Below are 17,660 nucleotides of genomic sequence, written 5' to 3'. Positions count from 1 at the left end.
TCATTTAGTGATTATTTTTGAAGGAATTTCGCCACGAATTTTGTTTAGGATACCTCAAGTATTCATGAATTTCTGAAAATCTTAAATCATCTGAAATCCTCCAAAAATTAGGTGAAAATTTTTCAAGAAAGTCTTAACCTTCCAGTCGTCGAGCGGTTTGCCGCCGTCATAACCACCGCGCTGCTGTTGAGAACGAATAGCGAGGTTTTTTCAGTAGTGTTGTACAAAATACAACAGCGCGACGACTGAAGTCAACCCATCAATTTCCCTGGGACATCCTTCAAGATTCACCTTCTTAAAATCTTCAACAATTGCTAGAAATTTTCTATGAAATTGTCTTTCAGGATATATATCAAATTTCTACTAGGGATTTCTGTAAAGATACTTTCAACAATAGCTCCAGAGATTATTTCTATACTTTCTAAAGAAATTTGTCTAACAATTCTTTGAAATTTTCTCAAGTAAGCCCGGATTTTTTTTGCAGAATTCTCCTAGCATTGTCTTCAGGGAAACGTCAAGGAATCCGGGAGGTATTTCTAAAGAAAATCCTAGAGTAACCTCTGAAAAAACTTGTGTATGTTGCTAAGTCAGCCTTAATGCACAAGGATCTCTGAAATAGCTCGTGGACTCTTGAAGTAGTTTTAAAAGATTTCCTAGATAATTTGCTTAGATAATCCCAAAAAAAAAAATCAATCGATTCAAAGGATAGCATGCCCAAGAATTTTATAAAGATTTTTTTTCGAAAAACATTGGACTGAACCTCTATAGAAATTTGTGTAGGAATCAAAGCAATTACTGGAAAAAATGCTGTGGTATAAACTGGTGTGAAAACTTAAATAAACTTTTGAAGATTGCATAAGAGTTTTTTGAGAAAGCTTTTAATGAATATTTGGTAAAACTGCAAGAGTAATACATAGAGGAAATGCTGACAAAAAATCCTAGGAAATAAAAATAGATTAGGTTCAAGGAATTTTGAATTTCTGGGAGGAAACGTGGATAAATTATTGAAAAAACCCACATGGCCAGACGAAGTCATTCTTTCAGGGTTTCTTGAAAAAAACACTTATGCTTTTGGAATAAACCTTTGTGAATTTCCTCAGAAGAAATCCTAGAATAAAAACTACTGAATCCGGTTAAAAGATTATTGAAAAAATACCCGAAGTAGCTTTGGAGTTCTCAAGGATTTCCTGTAACAAATTCTGGGGAAATTCTTCTAGACACCTTGTCAAAAATTGCTGGAACAATTTCTGGGAGAATTGGTGAATAAATCTCTAGAAGAATTTCTGAAGGATCCCCGTAGAAGGCTCTGAAAGTATTCTAAATAAAATAACTATGATAAATCCTGAAGTTTTTCCTCTGGGAATCTCAGACGAAATTCTTGAAGAGTCAGCTGAACCCGTTATAGTCTGAGAAGGTTTCTTCAGAGCATGTTCATCAGGATGCAAGGCAATCAATTTCATTAAACAAATTTGTCCAAAATATACCAAATTTGACAAAAATAGACCAGACGAATGTTAGCTTGGCATGGGTTACTAGCTTATATTTCTGATTTCTGTCGAAAGAAATCTCGTAGTTTATCAAAAACATTAACATACATCCAATTCGTGAAAGATATGTTAGCAAAATTCCTGTTAATGAGGAACATACTGGCCAAAAATTATTGAATGAATGAAGTAGAGGTGCAAAATAATAGTTTTGAAGCTTTTTTTTTAACGAATCTGCGGAATGAATAAAGGGAAAACTTTCGGAGGCTGGACGTTTCGTATTAAGACGTTTCGCATAAGGATAATTTATAATTTCATGGGTGGACGTTTCGCATAATGGACGTTTGGCATAGGGAGAACTATATGCCTTCTTTAAAATTCTACCTGTTTTCATATGAAACTGCTTTATGTGAAACGTCCATTATGCCAAGCGTCTTTATGCGAAACGTCTTTATCCGTCTTTATATTATTTTAATTTACGGTTGTACAAAAAATCTTGGAGGATTCAAAAAATATGTTGATGATTTTTATTCTAAAAAATCCTGACAGAATCCAAAACTTTAAAACAAGTGATAACAGAAATTCAGGCAAAATACGGAGCAAAATGACGGTAAGTTTTTTTTTTAATTTAGCACGAACTCTGGAACACAATAGTTGGTTTTTGACGCATTCGTGACAAACCGAAATAGATGAGTGTTTTGCATAAGTATGTATAAAATGCTTCCATTCTTTTTCAAAACAACAACATACTGAACGTTTCAAATCACTGAAAACAACCATATCACTCAGTGAAGACTCGTAACCGCACGTTTTATCTGTTCTACGACCCTGAAAAATTACAAATTTGGCATTCGCAAATTTGTTGCTGAAATTCATGAACATGTATATTAGACATTATGGAATCGCCACGTGTTTTTTTTTTTTTTGTATAGAAATAGTTGACCAAAGTCGTGTAATAAAGCAGTATCAAGGGTTGATGAATAGACAAATGCAGTGGCGATTCCCTAGCCGCAAATTTAGCTGTTCCACGAATAGAAATTTACATAATTTCACAACAAATACCCATCCAATGAGTAGGTAATGGTTCAGTTAGATGGTTTCAATCATTACCATCAAACATTAGATTGTAAATTAGTCAAAATATCAATTTGTGGTGCCGTAGAACAGGTAAAAGGTGAGGTTACGAGTCGCCGCTGTATTGCTTATTAATTGGAATTTCGAATGTAATTTCTGAAATGATTTCTACCAAAATTAGTACTCACATTTGAAATCCTGGAGGATTTTTTTACAAACTCTGGATTTTTTTTTTCGGTTGTTATTTCAAACCAATTTAAAGCAATTTAGTATTCCAGATTACTGCAGAAGGTTTACTTATAACTTATTCAGCAGGTCTGTCGTAAATTGGTGTTCACCAAAGTTTATGTAAAATATGTTAGGCAGGAGTCCCTATTTTTCTTGACGCTTTGACATTCAAATCATACTATATTTATCTTCATAATAACAAATATTTATATTTCTTGCTGTTTGTGTTTGAAAAACTAACCCATTTTCTTTTTTTTTTTTATTTTCATCAAATCTTAAAAATAGTGATTTAAGTGACCATTTTTCTGAAAATAGTAGCTTTTTGTCGGTTTTGTTAGTGATTTTTAGTGACCAGGTCAAAAAAGTGACAATCACTAATGCATTTGATTTGTCTTCATTTCTTTCATTCTGGAGCATCAAACTATCAGACTTTGACCAATCTACTAAAGGAGTTGCAGGAATCACATGATCATCACTCCTTTGAACATTGAAGTGCCTGCTGACTGTTGGATGATTATGTTCAGTTAGCATCTCCCATAAATGAAAAATAAGTATTCCTCAGCAATATCTGAAATGTTCCGATTCTCGTTGTTTTGCAAATCAATTTTGTGTTATAAAAAAAATCATTAATTGATGAAATCAAATCCTAGATGGTTTTTGATAATCCCACTTCAGGATGGACCATTCTTCCTGGAAAATGCCCACAATGTCGAAATATTATTGTAATTGACTTGCTACCAGCCCTTCCATGTCAAATCTACTGTTGTTCCAAGAGAAATCTGTAAAATTTTCATCGTTTTAGTAATTATTAACGCCCACACCATTTGAACTTTGGCCCACTTGCATGTGAAATGTAAATATGACTCAAACACGAAAATTCTATGAAATCTCATTCCAATTATGTGCTTCCCTCTGTTTATGCTCAAATATGCCATCAACCATTAATATTAGCTGACATTTGCTGAGATATTATCAAAAGATATTTGCATGCGATAATATTGCATGCGATCATAATATCATATAATACCAATAATTTAGAAGTTTATAATTTATTGGCTAAGGGGTACGATATTGACACGAATTAGCTGGATTATATTCGCTCATGTAAAGCTTCGTAAGCAACTTGTATATTCGAATTTCCCGGACGCTTTGAATTCTGGATACCGGCCTTTGCCTTCACTTAAGAATTATTATATTGTCTAGTTTTGAAAATAAAATAAATAAAAGGCGTAGTCTTAACGGATCATAAGTAAAAAAATCAATTTATCCGAAAAGGCCACTGAAAAGGCGAGTATCCAGCTTTTGAAGCATCCAGCAATTCGAAGTGTTACGATACGATGTTCGGTTTGGTACGGAATCTTTTATGTAGGGAAAATTGTATGGGTTTTGAAATTTACTTTTTCTGCTTATATAATGCAATTACAACTTTGAATAATAAATACACTCCCGTGCATAAGTTTGGGTTCACCCCCTAAAAAACATGCAAAAGTGTTCAGTCCATATCTCTGTGATTACACGTCCAATTCAAACTCTTTAAGCCGCATTCCAAAGGCAAAGAGTTATTCTTACTTCGTATGTATTTTTCCAAAAACATTCTTTGAACTTTGTATACTAAATATGAACTTAAAATTGTGACATTTCTCAAAAAACACACTGAAAAAACATTACTAATTTCCTCAGCATTCGATCGACCAAAATTTTAAAACAAGGTGTCTTTAGAATCACAATCTTATATTCTTTGAAGAGCACTCATAATTTTTTTGCGGAAAAATCTAAAAAGTATTCAAAATCAATGAAACAGTCAGTCAAGTCATCATGCAAAAGTTTGGGTTCACCCCTCAGTATGGTGTATCGTGCAAAAGTTTGGGTTCACCTGAACTTACTTAAATCTATGAAATCTCAAACCAATCATGTACGCGCCATTATTTGCGCTCAAAAAAGCTTTAAACTATTAAAGTCGGTTGAAAAATGGCAGAGATATTGACAAAAATGATGTGCGTGTGGCTCAGATGAACCCAAACTTTTGCACGATTTGCATCATACTGAGGGGTGAACCCAAACTTTTGCACGATGACTTGACTGACTGTTTCATTGATTTTGAATACTTTCCAGATTTTTCCGCCAAAATTTCGTGGTGTCTCATCAAACAATATTAGATTACGATTCTAATAACACTTTGATTTAAAATTTTGGTCGACCCAATTCTGAGGAAAATAGATATGATTTTTCAGTGTGTTTTTTGAAAAGTGTTACAACTTTAAGTGAAAATTTAGTACACAAAACTAAAAAAATGTTTTTGGGAAAATACGTACGAAGTAAGAATAACTCTTTGCCTTTCGAATGCGACTTAAAGAGTTTGAATTGGACTTGTAATCACGGAGATATGGACAGAACACTTTTGTATGTTTTTGAGGGGGTGAACCCAAACTTTTGCACGGGAGTGTATATTCTGATTCAATTCAATAGTATATTATCAAGCATCAGAGAACCGGCTCCAGAGGCACAATCCCTGTTCAATTATGTATGATTCGATATTCCGTATCTTAATACTGAGTAAAGTTAAATTTTAGTTTTCATAGCTACCTTGGATCACTTGAACCCTTGTTGTACTGATTTTGTGTTCTGTAATTCGATTCCCTTGCTTAATGATTCATGACTTAATTTCAAGATAGTGTTATGAAGAGTATTATGTTTAAACCTTTAACAGCTTTTACTTTGCTTGGCCAATTGCAACTTTAAACTGCTTTTTCTTTCTGATGAATTATTCCATCATAGCTATCACAGAAGATGTGCCTTATGTTATCGAAGATATAATTGAATTTAGAAGCAATTCTGAGTATAGATCGATCTCCACTACAAACGATGCGCTTCAGAAGACTTCCCCGATTCAACCGATAAGGCAAATGCCGAGAACGCTGTTCTCATTTGCTTATCAAAACTCTGCTTTGCAGCAACAACAGCTACGTATCAGTTATATGCAAATGTCACAACTATACTATCATCAACAGGTTCCCGCCGCTATCGCTGACATGATAGCTTGCAGTATCAATCATCGGCTAAATTGCTTTGCGTGTAATCATTTCCCAAGAAATCCATACTAGTCCGACGGGCGCCATTCGAACCCTGAGGCAAAAAGTGCCGCTCTTCTCGGAAATGCAAAACTTGAACTCACCTCCCGATCGACGAATGCAGCTCTCCGAAGGGAAAAATTGTTACGGCTATCTCTGCAGACTGGTGGTCACAAAAAAAAACCTCACTGATGTTCGGGAAACACTTGATCTCACTGATTTATCACACTTAACAAACACTGGTTGCTAGCAACTCACTTTGCTACAGCACTTCTTCAAGGGTTTAGCTACCAACCTACAACCCGTTCCTAGGTGACACTTTCTCACTGAACTCCAAAATGTGTGTCATCAGATATCGCTTGCTCTACATAAATAACCCATTCATTGATTTGAGTAATTAGCACTGCACTTGGGTCATAGTGATCAGTTGATCTTGTTCACACACCTCTTCACAACGCCCTAAGCATGCTGGCTTATCCAAGTTAATGCGTATCACTGCTCTTCGGTAGATAACGAACAAAACATCGATTAGGCGTGCGATCGATGACCGATGCGTCTGTCGGTGATCCCGAGGAACACTACAGAGAAACCCGCGGGAGAGGATTAAACAGCTGATCGGCTGCCGGAGCGGATCGAGCGTGACGTTTAAGCCGGATCAGCGGACACACGAGACTCGACTTGCCGGGCTTGTTGCTGGTCCAGCTCAACAGCGGAGGACGCGTACACTCTAAACTCTCGCGGTTACTAGTTCCCGCACGACACTGGCCTCGCACACTACGCACTACACCTATTATTGTTATTAATTAAACAAACAACAATAAAAATTATAATTAATGTTAATCCGCTGTGCACATGTACTCCTTACGAATGTTTATATCTAACTAAGTAGAAAAACAAACCATACCTCATAACTTTTCAATGAAAGGCACTGGAGAAGAAGGACCGTCTCACAAACACATCCTTGCTAAAACCTGAAGGTATCACAACCACACCAGCAAGACATTCCGGTTACTCGCAACTATAGTCATCCTTTTCTTCCTCACACACATCGTACCCCTTTAGCACCAGGCAGCAAGCACTATCTCACTCCATCATCTTCAGGACAATCCACCAGCGTCTCGCTTTTCGGTTTGGCTGTGCCTTCTTCCGTCCAGCGTCTCTCCACGGCTGTGTATGCGTGTGCTCGGCTCGCCAATCGAAAATAATGTTTTTTGCCTTCCTGGCGATGACGGCTCTCGCCACCGAAGCACTCGCTCACTGCTCTGCTCCTCTCTTTCACTGCATGGCAAAAGAAAAATTAAAAACGATTTGAACACCCGCCAGACTTTCAATTTTTTAAGAGAGAAACCTCTGATTTGGTTGTCAGTGTGTAGGTATATGGTTGTCGTCATCGGTGCATCTGTGGGCACCACTGTCACCACCGGGACCGAACGATGGAACCATTCAGATGGCTTCAAATTGTTTGATTGGCGATTCACATTTTACTTGTTCTGTATCTCACTTCAATCTTTAATCACACACCAACTAACAAACACCACCCCTTTAATTAGTCACTAATTATGGACAATAAACCATCCTGTTGCCCTGCGACTTTTAACTGTTTTTAAGGGGGCAGGATCCGTCATTGATTTCGGAATTTTCAAAATCAGTTTTTTCGTTCAAAATCAAAAAAATATACAGGAAAATGTGTTTACTGTATTCTGTTCCCCTACCGAAACACAGTGAACACATTTCCATCGAATTATTTTTAGTTTTGAACAGAAAAACTGCTTTTCAAGGTTCGATGATGACGATGATTACGATGATTACGATGACTTAGCGTTGATCGTTAAATCTCATTGATCCCGAATCTGGTTTGATCCTAAGTTTGGATAGTATTTTTGCAGATCAGATGAGGAATCATTATCTGATCATCGCTACATCTTCTTTGAACATTCAAATGTAACTGCGCAGACTTTGCGTTTTAGGAATCCCCGATCAACAAACTGGGAACTCTATATTGAATTGGTTGCGACCAAATTTCATGGATATTCTCCATCCATTGAAAATCCGAGTGATCTGGATGATGCCGTTGATACTACAACATCCTACATTATGGAAGCTTTTGAAGAAGCATGTCCTCTGCGGTCTGTAAAGACTACAAGAGGGACCCCATGGTGGAATTCCGATCTGACTAGACTCAGGAAACAATGTAGAAGGAGTTGGAACAGACGCCGTTCAGCTGGATCAGAGTCGTTCAAGTCGGCTCGCAAGGCTTACAAGAAGGCTCTTCGTTCTGCTGAACGATCCGGCTGGAAAAACCTTTGTACAAATGTTTCCAGTTTGAGTGAAGTCAGTCGGCTGAACAAAATCCTTGCAAAATCTAAGGATTTCCAAGTGAACGAAATTCGCTTACCTAATGGTGATTTTACTTCTTCCGATGAAGAAGTTTTAGAATGTTTATTCAATACACACTTCCCCGGATGTGTGGACATAGCATCTACGGATGAACCAAATGTCTTTTCATGTAGTTACGAGTCTCTGGCCTCGGCTCGCAGTATCGTAACTACTGAATCGATTCAATGGGCACTTAATAGTTTTGCTCCTTTCAAATCTCCAGGAGCGGATGGGATTTATCCTGTTCTGCTCCAAAAGGGGTTTGAGTTTATCAAACATGTTTTGAAAAAGCTACTTGTAAGCAGTTTTGCTACCGGGTATATTCCCAAATCCTGGCGTGATATTACTGTAAAGTTTATCCCGAAAGGAGGACGTGCGTCGTATGAAGAAGCGAAGAGTTTTAGACCAATCAGTCTGACCTCTTTTCTTCTGAAATGTCTGGAACGCATTATCGATCATCACATCCGTGATGTTTATTTGGCAAACATGCCTCTTCATGTGAATCAACATGCTTACCAATCTGGAAAGTCCACTGTGACTCTTTTACACAAAGTTGTATACGATATCGAGAAAGCATTCGCTCAGAAGCAATCCTGCTTGGGTGTTTTCTTGGATATTGAGGGTGCCTTTGATAACGTGTCTTTCGATGCCATATTGGAAGCAGCACGAAACCATGGGCTACCTACAATGATTACCAATTGGATTCATCAAATGCTCAAAAACCGACATCTCTTCTCGACATTGCGTCAAGCAGCGATTCGAAAATTGAGTATTTGCGGATGCCCCCAAGGGGGAGTCTTGTCACCACTTTTGTGGAATCTCGTAGCAGATACGCTATTGAGGCAACTCAATAATAGCGGTTTTCCAACATATGGATTTGCCGACGACTATCTAGCTCTGATAGTTGGTATGTGCATAAGCACCCTATTCGACCTGATGCAAAGTGCTCTTCAGGTAGTCGAGAGTTGGTGTCGCCAATATGGCCTTTCGGTTAACCCGAATAAAACATCTATTGTTCTATTTACGGAAAGACGAAACCGCGATGGAATTCGACCTTTACGTCTTTTTGGCACTGAGATTAATGTGACTGATCAAGTAAAGTATGTCGGAGTCATTCTAGATTCCAAACTTTCATGGACACCTCACATTGATTTCAGAGTCAAAAAAGCTTGCATGGCCTTCGGTCAATGCCGGCGAACCTTTGGTAAAACTTGGGGCCTCAAACCCAAATATATCAAATGGATTTACACAACAGTTGTTCGACCAATATTGGCATATGGATGTCTTGTGTGGTGGCAAAAGGGCGAAGTGAGAATAATCCAATCAAAATTGGGCCATCTCCAAAGGATGTGCTTGATGGCGATGTCTGGTGCGTTCTCTACAACTCCCACAGCAGCGCTCGAGGCCCTTTTCGACGTTGCGCCACTACACATATATCTTAAACAAGAAGCACTTTCTTGCTCTTACCGTTTATGGGTACTGGATCTACTGGAGAAAAATCCAGTGAATCGTAGATCTACACACACTTCGTTGTTTCCACTTTTGGTGAATTGGGACAAAATTGTCCTTGCTCCAAGTGATCTCACAATTGCTTGTCACTTTCCTTACAGGACATTTATCACACAATTCCCTTCACGGGAAGAGTGGACGTCTGGCTATTTGGAAAGAAGTATATCAAGCAATATAGTATGTTACACTGATGGCTCCCTTCTTGAAGGTAGAGCTGGTGCAGGAGTATATTCTCGTGAGCTAAGGCTGAATCAGTTTTACTCACTTGGTAGAAACTGCACCGTTTTTCAGGCGGAAATATTTGCTCTTATGTGTGGAGTGCAATCAGCACTTCAACAGCGCGTAATGGGTAAAGTCATATACTTCTGTTCAGATAGTCAAGCTGCTATAAAAGCTCTCGCTTCGGCCAACTCAAGGTCGAAGCTTGTTATCGCATGTCGAACTCAAATTGAGGAACTGAATTCAGTCAACTCTGTAAACCTTGTATGGGTACCTGGCCACTCTTCCATCGTTGGAAATGAATTGGCTGATGAGCTAGCTCGCGATGGAGCATCGCATGACTTCATTGGCCCTGAGCCGGCTATTCCAATTTCTAAGTGCTGGGTGAAGCTTCAGATAAACTCTTGGGCGGCAACTCAGCACAAGCAATATTGGAATAGTTTGGAGTCATGTCGTCAAACAAAATTGTACATTACTGAGCCATCCCCAAGGGTGGCGAAGTATTTAACAAATCTGTCAAAGCAGAATTGCAGTCTCTTGGTCAGAGCGTTGACAGGCCACTGCCGACTCAACTATCACATGGCAAATATTCAGCGTGCTGACTCATTTGTGTGTGATAGTTGTGACTCCGATTATGGAACTTCGTATCACCTGATATGTAACTGTCCAGTTTTTGCGCAAATGCGATTCCAATTACTTGGTAAACACTTATTAAGTGAAACTGAATTCAGAAGCCTGAATCTTCAGGACATTCTGTTATTCTTAACCCGCTGTGGTAATGAGCTATAGGCTCTCTTTACGCTCATGCGTTTTGCAGTGCCCTTTTTAGGGCGCTGTTCGAACCCATTGTGGTATGGAGCTACATGCTCTCATTTCGCTTATGCGATCTTCCCTCTTCAAGGGACCCCACTCCTATTTCCTCCCATCTTTCCCTTCCCTTTCCTCTCCCATCGGGTAGATGATGAAATAGGCTCAAATATGGCGATGGCACAAATCTCCCAACTGGTGGGGAACGTGCCTTTGGAGCCGGCCTTCTGATACCTGATACCTGATACCACTTCAATCTTTAATCACACACCAACTAACAAACACCACCCCTTTAATTAGTCACTAATTATGGACAATAAACCATCCTGTTGCCCTGCGACTTTTAACTGTTTTTAAGGGGGCAGGATCCGTCATTGATTTCGGAATTTTCAAAATCAGTTTTTTCGTTCAAAATCAAAAAAATATACAGGAAAATGTGTTTACTGTATTCTGTTCCCCTACCGAAACACAGTGAACACATTTCCATCGAATTATTTTTAGTTTTGAACAGAAAAACTGCTTTTCAAGGTTCGATGATGACGATGATTACGATGATTACGATGACTTAGCGTTGATCGTTAAATCTCATTGATCCCGAATCTGGTTTGATCCTAAGTTTGGATAGTATTTTTGCAGAGTGTTAATCAAAGACATCACCAACAAAGCAATATTTGTTTACTTTTGTTGTTCATTTACCAACAAGTGCTTGTTTTGATAAAAAAAAATTTTAAAGCGCATTCATAACGGAACACAATCCTAAATTTGAAGCTGGATTCAATGTTGGTAATAATTTCTTGATTCGCATATAGAAGAAGTTTCTAAATAAAAGTAACAGTTTTTTCCCTTGCAGTAGTTATGGTGGATCTGGATCATCGAAATTAAATCAACCGAGCATTTGATGGCCAAGAAGATTACTTGACAGAAGCCCTCGATAAGGGATGGTACACAAATTATGTCACGCTAAATTTGAACTTTTTTGAACGTTAATATCCCTGCACACGAAACATTTTTCTGTTGATTCTCCGTATACGTATATCTCGTATGTTTCTTGGTTATTTCAAACATCAATTCAATAAGATTGGAAAAGGGCAGTATGGAGAAAGGAAAATAGGGAACATATTGATTGAATGTTAGTGCATTACAATATTTTTGGTCGCAGTGAATACACCATCTAATATCCATACTGAGTTTGGACTGGGGTTTTCTCTTGTTTTGAAGCTATCCAACATTCTCATCTACCAAAAAAAAAAGAAACTACACTCTTGGTCGTCAAATGAATTCCCCTCTGAATACAAACTTTTTTCCTTTAACTCACAATATCGTAGCATATCCTCCTAGTTATCTGTCAACACTGCCTCTATGAATATGAGGTCGAATGAATCCCATTCAATAGCATTCAGCTCTGAACAAAACCAGAGTATTCCACCTTCCCTTATCGCTCGTGAGCTTTGTACATAAGCCCTTCAGCATGCAAAATTCTTCAAATTCTCGCGGCACTAGTCTTATCAAATAAAATAACTAGATTGTTCCGATATAGCTCTATTTCAGTCTTAATTTTTTTTAATAAATGTTTCGTCACTTCGGTTCGATCATTAACCCATTTTTCTCGTTAGCTAAAATTAATCTCGTGATGGTGGATTTACTTTTTGTAGATAACTGAAAGCTTAGTAATCGAAAGTTTCGAGGCGTAGTACCCACATAAATATTGATATTTGTTATTAGAGCTGACTTGATGATTATGTTCCTACAATGTCCCGGAAGGTTTGAATGTGATTGCTTATATCAACTGAAACCTGTACTTCATAAAATACTTCAGAAATTATTTTATGAATTATTCAGAGAACCACAATTAAAAATTTCCCAGAAATCATCCCAAACAACTTTGCAGTGGTTCCTTTACATCTTTAAAATTAATACTCAAGTAATTCCTCTGTAAATTTATCCTGAATTTTTTTAAAGGAACTTCGTCAAAAGTTTCCCATGAACAACTTCAAAACTCATCCATGGATAAACGGTCCCATGGGCAAAGTATTTTAAGGAATCCATTGAATATTCAAACTGGGATAATGTTATCAGTTACGATCAGTGAATCAAATTGTCATAAAAACAGACGAAAAACAAACAACAAATCAAGCTCACTCACAACAGTTTGTCTATACTGTTGCGGATAAGGATACCATCAAATCGATCATTGTCATATTCTGTACAAGTGGTGATAATTTGATGTTGCGGAATAAAATTGTTGCAACAAGAATAGGAGTTGCTGCGTGTTGGGTGACAATTGATTCGCTGGTTATGATGAAGAGTTTTCCAAGGATTTAGATTGTATGATTACTGAAGATTTCTTCGAAAAATCTTCCCAATATTTCCAAGCTGGATCAAGTGGCAGCCTCCCGCAATTATCTTTCATTATTTTATGTGGACTTATTCTAGAAATTTGCGTAGAAAATTTTAAATAAATTCTCCCAGGAATTACTACAAGAAGTTTGCACAAAAGTTTTGCAAGGATGCCTCCGAAAAATATAATTTTTCGTTCAGAAATTCCTCTTAAAATTCCCCTAAAGCCTTGTCCCAATTTAAGAACCAAACGCTCAAGTTTAGGCTAAAAACACATGTTTACTCAAATTTTAAATGTTTCTCGTTGGTTTCAGTCCAGGAAAACATTTGTTTAGGTTTTTGAGATTTTGTCACACTCCTTGGTTTACACTCAAGTTTTGGGTGTATTCTGTTTTCCGTGTCCCTTCCGAAATGTCAGATAAGAACAACCCCAGTATAAAAAAGTTGAACCCCTGTGGCGTTTTGTCGACGAACTGAACGTCAAACATGATCAAAAGTGTAAAGGTTGGACCCATTTTTTTTAAATTAAAGTTAATATAATATCTATACCGTTTTGACTCATATTCCAAACACTTAAGGTCAACAGTGACTTCAAATGCATCTGATTGGCATAAATTGGCAGATATTTGATTTAATTTTAATTTCCTAGCAAAGCCTAACTGTTTGCTGTTAGGTGTACCGATAATAATGTTGATTTAATTAGTTTTAGTATTGTTTTTACGTTAAAGTATGGAACAACATTTTGATTCAAATGCCGAACACTGTGTTCATTCTGTCTCATATTCCGAACACCTTGATTCAAATACCGAACAGCACGAATAAATCGTATTCAAATGAATAATTTCGCAAATAAATTTACTTAAGCTTGTTCTTCTGTTCTGAAACTAGAGAATCATCAATGGTATAAATTATATTGGAGACGCTAAAATTGATTTGCAATTGACTGCCATTTTCTTGTTATTTGGTGGTATATTTCAGCGAAACATTTCAACCAAATCGCCATACAAAAACCGAGTGTTCGGAATGTGAGTCTGTTCGGAATTTGAGACAAAACGGTATATAGCAATTATTTGAGCAGAATAATTTCCCAAAGTAGCCCGGATAAAAAATACAACACAAAAACAATATAACGTATTGAAACAGTACCATTCAATATATTGGAAATACAATACAGTATATTGTAAAATGACAATACAATTACAGTACAATATATTGTTTTGAACAGTTCACTGTATGGTATATGAGATTTTTGCAATATAATGTATGGGTGGTTAAGTATCGTAACAATACAAATATAGATATTTTCTCATACAAACATTTTGAAAATACAATACGATATATTGTTCATGTATTGTCTTGATAAGCAATTCGTGTATTGTTGTACAATACAAAAACAATTCAACGAACTGTATCATGGTTGCATTCGTCGTTACAACTAATTTCAAGTGACTTCTAAAAAACTACTTATTTTTACTTTTTGAATATTTTTCACCCAACATTTCTTGCTTTCTGAACTTGTTTTGTGTATTTCTTTCAGCAAAGCTACATAGAAAAAAGCAACAGTTGTTTTACGCGAAAATAGGAATTTGATCAAAATTGTAAGGTATAAAACCAATTAAAAACAATACAATGTTCTGTTACAATATATTATATTGTTTTTGAATTGTATATTCAAACAAGAATAATATTGCTTCGACATTCAATTACAATACACTGTATTGTATCCAATACGTTATATTGTACATTAATGGTTTATTCCATTCACTGAATGATACGTTTTTATCCGGGAGTAGCTCTATCGTGTTATTTATTGAAAACAAGATTTTAACAAAAAAATTAGAACCCAATTAAAGTTCCCCAGCCGTAAGAGCAAACGCAAAACTAGAGGCGCATTATAAATTTTCATGGGTTGCCATAGAAAATTCTTATTAAAATGCGCCTGAAAGTTGGAAATTTGTAAACGTAAAATCTTGAAACATTTCAAGTGAAATCTTTCCCATACAAAGTAGACTGTCCGAAATTTGAAGCTGTTTGGAATTTGAATTAGAACGGTATCCATTTGTCTGTGGTATCCACATGTGAATACGAAATTTCAGATCAACCAGTGCTCTAGGAGACAAGATCACTGTATATGCAAAAATCAATAGTTTCTATACTTAAAAGTAGCTCATCTCAATACTCAACTTCTCAACTTGATGTAGGTATTTCATCTCAAGAACATCATGCTTAAATTTTCGATTTTTCTGCCAGCAATTTAAAAAAAATTGATCAATTTGTTTTTTTCATTTTTCTTCATTGCGTGTCTCTTACCTGGCAATTTCATATCGCCTTTTATTTTATTTTAATCTTTTCTTCTTTTGATATTTCAACGTACTGGAGATTGCTTAGTTCTTCAATGATGTATAACTAAACTATCAAATTTAAAAACGGACAGGTTTACTATGTTTCTATTTGATTTTTGCAACTTTTGTTATATGTTATACTAATGAAACAATCCTGGTTAAACATAAATTACCGGCTGAGTGGGTATAATTCTTTTTATAAACTTTTTAGCAAATGCCTATTTTAAACTTAAGCTATTGTGTCTTAGTATAACAGATGTAACAGGAGACGTACAACAATTCCAATCATATCATATTTTTTCAGAAGTCTTTTACGTTTACCTTTGGAGATTACAAGAAACCATGCATAAATTGTTAAACCTGAAACAGATTCTTTTGTTATAGCCTTTTCATCACATACTTCATTGAAAAATTAATATTTTATGTATTTTTTAACCGACTGAACCTAGATTTATGAATGTCACTTAGCTCATGAACGGACCCTTGCTAAGAAGTAATTGATTATGGCTATCTATGTTGTTTAGAAACCCACAAAATTCATTGATCTGGTTGATTGTATTAACATACGCGAAGTTGAAAATATAAGTTTAAAAAGTCGACTAAATTGTCGCATGTACATGAACCGATCTATCTAGTCCATCTGCAAAAATATGCAAAAACTTTTGGTAGAACATGAAAGAGTGGAGTCTAGACTTCCACCTCAAACTGGTCACAAGCTAAATACCGAGGAGTACTTTAACTTTTAAGCTGAACCATTAAAAAATTGTAAATATTATGAGTACATTGTAAAAATGTTGGTTAATTTTAGAATTAACCTTAATTTCCATCAAGCATGTAAAATACACTAACAGTTTGATTTCCAAAACAGTACAAACAATAATCTTTATTTCCATTTTTCTCTACAAATCAAATTTTCTTAAGATAGGATTAAATTCAAGATATCAGTTTTAACAAAATTCAACTCCATGAAGAGCAATTAAGTAATGTGATAAATCATATGAGATCGTTGGTATGCAATCATAATGTCAATTATGACAACATTATCTCTACATTAATTTTGGACTTTTGTCGCGCTATGGGGTTTGGAGAAAAACAATTGAGAAGAGTGTTTTTTTTTCTTTAAGTGTATCCTCGAGACTTCACACGTGTCCAATAATTCTGCTTTTCTATAATTTTCTCACGAACACTTGATGACAAAATGATACACTGTTTTATTCGTTCACTTAAAATGTTTTTTTACCAGTGAAGATTGACTCAATTAGTGGTATGTTTTGATTCGTGGTTAAGTTACTTTGTCTCTTCATATAACACAGTGGGATAGAAGTGGTTGGGTTGCGAAAATAGAAAATCTTACTTACGTCGTTTTGTAATTTCGAAAAAAAAGTTATATAAGTGAGAATTGAGCTGGTTCAGAGTGTATCATGTAAAAGTTCGTCTGCGAAACACGTAGGGTCAAATAAACTAAATTAATTATCTTTTCTGACCTACAGCTGTTTGAATAAAGTTTCAAGATTTGGAGAAGGTTCTATTATGAAACAATGATAACATTTTTGGGAAAAAGGGTTGATAGAATCAGATGAGTATGTCGCAATTTTTGATAATTGAATCGATATTCCTGTATGTTGTGTGACATTCAATATAATAGAACAATGACAATTTTGTTTGATGTTTGATGAATTGAAAAGGATTCTCCGCCTCACAATCGACAATTTTCAAGTCCATATAAAAAAACGATTTCACCAAACTATTTCGTACGGTGTCCGGCCATTTGGCCGAAAACATTTTTTAACGCTGATCGCTGGCCCAATAACTGATCTGCTAGTTAATTTGTTGATCATTATGATGTGGCGGGACGACTTGTTTGTCACTATATAAGTGCTCCAAGAGAATAATCAAAATGTAATAATGGACTACCAACGGTGTGCTAGGGTTTGAAACGTTTTTGATAATTTCATTAGAAATTTTTTCTTGTTTTAAACATAGGCATCTTGTACTGGTATCATTACTGTTGTCAATAATTTAGCTTATATTTCAATTGGGAATTTTACCTTCTTTGAATCATCGGCAGTTCTTTATAGTTATACCGTGCACCCCCGCTAATTTGAACGGTACCTCATGCAAACCATCGGGGTTCATTTTTAATTTGAACATCTACTCACCCTAGAAACGTGTTTCTGGTTACCTTTTTCACTGTTTTGTTTCGATTCTGCGTTCCG

The 17,660-nt window shown here is 36.2% G+C and overlaps 1 protein-coding gene across 2 annotated transcripts in view; it reads right to left on the bottom strand.

Moving 5' to 3' along the window:
• Positions 1-6,754, bottom strand: part of LOC5575874 (homeotic protein ocelliless) — a 108,471-nt gene extending 101,717 nt beyond the window's left edge. Inside the window, exon 1 of one of the 2 annotated variants that reach the window (XM_021847978.1) lies at positions 5,959-6,754. The gene's annotated coding sequence lies outside the window, so the exon portion shown is untranslated. The remainder of the gene's footprint in view (positions 1-5,958) is intronic. The other variant, XM_021847971.1, reaches the window with a different exon arrangement.
• Between the last annotated feature and the right edge of the window lie 10,906 nt (positions 6,755-17,660).

The sequence above is a fragment of the Aedes aegypti genome, chromosome 1 (genome assembly GCF_002204515.2).
Source record: "Aedes aegypti strain LVP_AGWG chromosome 1, AaegL5.0 Primary Assembly, whole genome shotgun sequence".
NCBI lineage: Eukaryota > Metazoa > Arthropoda > Insecta > Diptera > Culicidae > Aedes > Aedes aegypti.
This window is presented reverse-complemented; position numbering and strand designations above follow the sequence as displayed.